General features: G+C 38.1%; 1 pseudogene across 1 annotated transcript; it reads left to right on the top strand.

The window, feature by feature from the left end:
* The first annotated feature begins 524 nt into the window (after positions 1-524).
* LOC308430861 (N-alpha-acetyltransferase 20-like) lies at positions 525-1,063 on the top strand (annotated as a pseudogene). Its single transcript has one exon. The product of its transcript is annotated as an N-alpha-acetyltransferase 20-like (transcript).
* Positions 1,064-6,437: the final 5,374 nt, after the last annotated feature.

Raw genomic sequence — 6,437 nt, 5'->3', positions numbered from 1 at the left:
GACAGCAGAAACTCTGGCGGTAATTGAGATAGTACTGAGAATATTTCCAGAAGAGGGCAGAAGCTAGAAATATACTAAAGTGAGTCAAAACCTAGCAGTCCATGGAAGAATCCTGTACTTTGAGAAAACTGATATTTTAAAGCATGACATTGCTTATGGGAAAAATAGAGTACAGACAACTGTAGTGTGAAGACTGTACTACATTATATGTGTATGGTATCTCAGTGGGGTAAGTTGTGCGTTCTACTCCAATAAGGATACACACATACAATTGTCACTATGCCTGGTTTATTTTCAAATAAAAAGTGTCTTGAGTTTTATATCAAGATCAATTTAGAAAATCTCTTCCCTTAATTATCTGAAACATTTTGAGATACTTTGGCCTTAATTATGTAAGTACTAAATAGTATTTACCAATCAGCTCAAATAGTCATAGGCTTCTCTATGTTAAAAATTTTGGACTTCCGGTGGCGTGGGGCACTGGGTCACGCTGAGCAGGTTGGAGGCTGACAGACAGCAGCACAATGACCACGCTCCAGGCCTTCTCCTGTGACAGCCTGTTCCTCTTCAACATCATTCACTTGGATCCACGTACAGAAACCTATGGGATTCATTTTTACTTTCAGAACCTGGCACAGTGGCCAGAGTATTTCACCGTTGCTGAGGCACTTGGCTGAGAACTAAAGAGTTATATTATGGGCAAAGCAGGAGGCTCAGTAGGGAAGAGTGGGATGGACATGTCACAGCTCTCTCTGTGGCCCCTGAATTCCACCGTCTTGGCTTGGCTGCTAAACATAAGGAGTTACTAGAGAAAATTTCAGAAAGAAAAGGTAGATTTTTTTGTTGATCTCTTCGTAAGAGTGTCCAATCAAGTTGCCAACAACATGTAGAAGCAGGAGGGTACAGTGCCTACAGGACAGTCATCGAGTACTACCCAGCCAGCAACGGGGAGCCCAAAGAGGATGCCTATGGTATGAGGAGAGCACTTTCCAGGGACACCGAGAAGAAATCCATCATCTCCTTACCTTACCTCGTGAGGCCCGAGGACAATGAAAAGCCATAGGCAGTAGTTCTCAGGCAGGTGTTCAGACAGTTTGTGGACATATTAGTCTCACAGGATGATCTTGGAGCTCTACGATGAGAAAAGTAAGCATTTAAGTCTTAAAGACTTCAAAAAATACATGCTATAAACTTACTTCAAATCTTACTCTTCCAATGAGCAATAGCACACATGTTCAAACTGCCACAGTAAAATTCAGTCAAGGCAGCTACGTCAGAAGGACACGTTCCACTATCATGATTGACAGTACATGCCAAGAAGAGACTCTCTCCATCTTCCTCCTCCTCAATTCTGTGCCTGAGAAACACTGCTGCACACACACACACACACACACACACACACACACACACACACACACAATTTTGTATTGATCTGTTAATTGAAGCTTTAAAAGCATATATGAAATTTATAAATCTGACATGTACAGTAAAACACATTGTTGACTATGAATGTTTTCTGGAAGTTTGTTGTTTGTTATCAGAATTGTGGAGAGATCATTACTTAGGACATCATGCTTCTCTTGTTTTGACATTTTAAATATAAAACATTTTTAAATTCAAAAAGAACTTTGAATTGCTGATTCAACTTCCTTAATCACTATTTATCTGTTCAGTATATACATATAGGTGTGTGTGTGTGTGTGTGTGTGTGTGTGTGTGTGTGTGTGTGTGTGTGTATTTCTGGTTCAATCTTGTTTGTTTATAGGAGAGTGTTAATTTCTTCTAAGAAAACCTGTTGACCTAGTCACTCAAGATAGTGACCTTTGTTGTTTTTTAGGAATCAATCTTGATAATTCTTTTTTCATTTTTAATTTACTTATTTTGATTTTATTTTCCTTAATATACCTAAAGATTTCTATACTTTGTTAATCTTTTCAAAAACAACTTGGATTGGTTGACATTTTCACTAGTTTTCTGGTATTTATCTCATATGGAAGGGTAGTTTGTGTCTGTCGATTTTATGTAATCTTATTATGTAGAGGGTTTGTGAATTGAGAATCTATTATATAAACCCATTTGGAAAGTTATCAAGGCTTTGAAGTGATGTTTGTGATGAACAGAGGAGGAAAGAAGACTCCTCCACCTGGGACAGAAGCAGCAGGGCAGGCAGAATGACCTGCCTGGGAAGGGAAGGGCAGAGGGGGCATCTAAAGGACAGAGTGACAGTGTCCCTGTGCACGGCTTAGAGCTGCGTCCACAGAGTGAGACCTTGGGGACTGATACAGAGATAAGCTATTCTAATTTTAGTATTTACTGCAACAAAACTCCTATCTTCTTCCTATACTAGTTCTGGTCCTTTTTCTTTTCCCTTTGGTAATTGTTTCAAATAACTTGAAGCATAAAGTTGTTTAAAGTTGTTTAGTAAAATCCTACTTCTTTTAAAAAATATTGTTTTTGAGAATTTTTAAATACAATTTTTGAGATTTTCTTACATGAATGCTTTGTATTTATATAGATTTCAAGCTTCCTTCCACCTTTAAATCCTCCCTGCACTCCTTCACTCTCAGAGCCACGACCCCTTTTTTAATCAATATTATTATACCCATGAGATACCAAGAAATGCCACTGGTGAAGGCACAACCTTAGTTATAGAAAAGATCTCAAGATAGTGAAAAAAACCAGTACTGCGGATCAACTATATGCAGCCTAATGAGTCCATTTAATGTTGAATATATGAATGTGTATTAGGGATGACCACTTGAAATTGGAAAACTTATCATGGGGTTCAGTCCTAGAGAAGTCTGGTTCCTTCTCATCCCCAGTGGTATGTGAACTGCTGTGGTTATCATGCAGGTTTTCCTTGGACAACTATACTGTTGAGATTTCAGATTTCTCATGTCTAGAAGGTACTCACTACCAGCACGTACCCTGATCCAGTCTTTTACAATCATTTCATCCCTCCCCTACAGTAATCCTTGAATCATAAATGTAAGGGTTGCATTATAGATGTGTCTGTCGGTCCAAGGAGTATACATCTTTTTAGTAGCCTCCATGTGATACAAAAATGAAGCTTCTTTGATGAATAGTGAGGGCTACTTTCTTCTGTGGGTAAAGATAAGTATTTATAATACAGTAATCAATCATGTTGATTAGTAAAATGGAAGTAGTAAAGGTTCCAATAGGGTCCAGGGTGTCCACAGCCATGCATAGTGGACTAAGTATATATACCAGACAAGCATTCCATCACATTAGTGAGCCTTAAATTTAATTAGACAGCTGTTGATTATTCACCTGGTATATGACTATAGGGGTTTCTTGCCATCTACTTCCCTCTCACTCTTACAATTTTTCTACATATTGTTTGGCCAACTGGTAATTACTTTCTTTCTCACTTGCCATGTTCTCTGTGGTTATTAGTTTTAAAGTCTTTGATTTCTTTCTCTTCTATGTATTCATTGATTTTTCTCCCTTCTTTATCACTGTAGTATTTATAGAAAACATCTGATGGCTATAGAAGCTCATTTTTACAGATTATAATTTAATTTTGATTACACATTAAGCTTGACACTCCTAACTCTATACTACTTGGAAATTGTTACTGATCACACAACTTATTTTATATAATGAACTCACTAACAAATTGTTATAATGATAATGTATCGTTAGTAATTTCATCTTCTCTATTTTATGCCAGACATAACAGTGATTCTTGTCTCATCATTACAGCAGGACTGTATTCCAAATTGTACAGTATACTCATTTATAAGGATATAGGAACTCACTGCCATTTACATCTCCATATTTTTCATACTTCTCATCTGCATCCTTTCATTTAACTTACAGTTTCCTTAGGATCCCTCTGAAGATAATTCTAATAATGTTTATATGTTCTCAACCTGAACAAACTTTTCAGGACTCCTATTCTTGGTTAGGGTTATTTGTTTTCATTGAGTGGGCTGAATCCATGATAACATTGCCCTGCCTCTCTCTGTCTCTCTGTATATCTCTGTCTCTCTCTCCCTCTTTCATTCCACCTCTTTTTTTTCTATTTGGAATCTTATACAGAACATACTGATTGTCTTAAATATATATCATAAATCCAGTAGAAAGAATTCCTTCATTTCTTTCCAGTTTGATTCCAATGTAGGTGAGTTGGTCAATGAATTGTTTATTAGTTCTCAGGTGTTTCTGCTTGACTGAGTCAGTTCTTAAAACGATTCCCTTATGTCATTTTTATATCCTTCAGCTCCATAAGTTCTTTTCTTTCTCATTCTTTCTCCATTGATTGTCTAACTTATGACTTCTTTTGTAATTAACTACCAACTTTAAAAATTGTTCTGGATTCATCTAAGGAATTTACATGTTTTTGGAGGACCAGCAAAAAATTAGTGCTTCTTAGGTAAATTTATGTTACTTTATTTTGTCAATTTTTCTCAAATTCTGATTTTACTATCTTTTTATTAAGTAAAACCAACTCTTTCACATTAAATTTTATTGTGTGTGTGTGTGTGTGTGTGTGTGTGTGTGTGTGTGTGTGTTGAGAATTTGTATACGATAGGTTTTGGGGGGAAACTGAGTCAGACAGCCATGTGGAAGCCTATGTGGGTTCTTCTCAGTGTTTCAGCACTTGTCTTAGGTTTTTCCCACTCAGAAGCCTTTCTTCCTGTCAGAGGGAAAAGGTCCGTTCCCACACCTTTTTTCTGTCACTCAAAGCCAATCTTGGGGCTATGTTCTAGCCATTTGCTTTCCCAAAACTGTCCCTTGAATTCCGTAAGGAATAGTATTTTCCTCAATTTTGAAAAAGAAAATGAGATACCCACATATCCTCATGCACTACTTGTGAAGTTTTGCGTGGCTTTGGTGGCCATGGTGCAAAGGGTAGGATGGCACACGTGGGCTAGTGAATGGGAGAATACCCATGACCTAGGGCTCAGCTTCACTGTGGAATTATGAAGCAGTTAGAAGTAGGGCTGAGATTCCTGCCCTGTTATCTTACTGATGCCTTCACTGATGTTTATATTGATTCCCAAGTCATTCTCACAAGCAGAGATCTTAGGGGCAGATGTGAAAAATCGTCCCCTATGAGTAATGAGGTAATGTGCCCAAAGTCACTCATCTAGCAGATGATGGATGGGATGGACTTAAAGTTCAAGTCAAAAATTTCAGATTGCATTCCTACACATTATACTTTAAAGACAAGTTCGGAAAAACCAACAGTAAAAACTCTCTACAAAATGTAATTCCATTTATAGCACAAGAACGGAACTGAGTAGATACCATCCTGGCCCTGCATTGTCAGGAAGCAGCATCCCACCTTGAGCTTAGTTTATCTTAACACATGGATATCATTTCTCTTCTGGAGGTTGACTAAGGATTCCCAGGTGGTTTTCAATCAAATCCCTTTAAGTATTTGTACCTGTTTCAGCTGAAACTTCTAAAAGGAATAATATTCAATGAGTATCTTTTAGAGAGAGAAGTGGGGGAAGGGAGAGAGGGGAGAGTAAAAACGGAAGAGAGAGAGGGGGAGAGAGAAAGTAAGGAAGAAAAAGAGGAAGGGATGAAGGGAAAGAGAGAGAGAGGGAGAAAGGGAGAGAGATGGGGAAGGGAGGGAGGGAGGGAGGGAGGACGAGAGAGGGAGAGAGAGCCCTAGAACATTCTATAGAAAGAAATTAAGATGCAATTTCAAATGAAAAGAATATTGAATTTACAACATTGGATATTGCAATTTGTTCTTTGGGAGATTGAGCTTGGCAGTATTACAAATGTTTTGGCTCTTTTTTAAAGAAAAACACTGTAAGAAATATGATTAGACTTATGTTTGCTTAGTCATGCTCCCAGTGACCCTATTCAGAACAGGTCAGCCTTGAGGCATATTCCTTTTTTAAAAACTTAAAATCAGAATAATTCTTTCTCGTTCCTCAATCTTTGATGGTTTTTTGTGAGGTTCATAGTCTCTCTACATGCAATACCTCAAGTTATCCATTTTTAATTGTCTTTTGATCTTAGCATCCTGATGCAGACGACAGTTCTTTCACCCATTCCTTATGTGTTCACTGAAATAGCCTTAGCAGCCATCTGCATCTCTGTGTGGAAGCAAGCAAAATGTCAGCCCTCCTGTGGGGTCTAAAAGGACAAAGCTCTGGGAGACCCACCGGTTTCTCACCCAGACTGCTTGGCTCTAGCCTGTCAGTTTGTTCTCATTAATGCTTTAACACTTGGGTCTCATGGGCTTGGGGAGCACTCTTATCAATGAGGTTCACAAGGCAACCTCCAGCATGGAGAACTTTTTCCATAGACTAAGGAGAGATGCTTCTTAGATCTGAACAAAGAACATTTTCTACTATACACATGTAGACAGCTTAGGTGTGGGTTTGCATAGCAAGCCTTTAAAATGGCAAAGACTAAAACGTGTGTTGGTTGATTCAGATTGAGAAAGA

Source organism: Micromys minutus (genome assembly GCF_963924665.1).
Source record: "Micromys minutus genome assembly, chromosome: 16".
Taxonomy (NCBI): Eukaryota; Metazoa; Chordata; class Mammalia; order Rodentia; family Muridae; genus Micromys; species Micromys minutus.
Note: the sequence above shows the minus strand (reverse complement) of the source record. Positions and strands in the feature narration are given on the sequence as shown.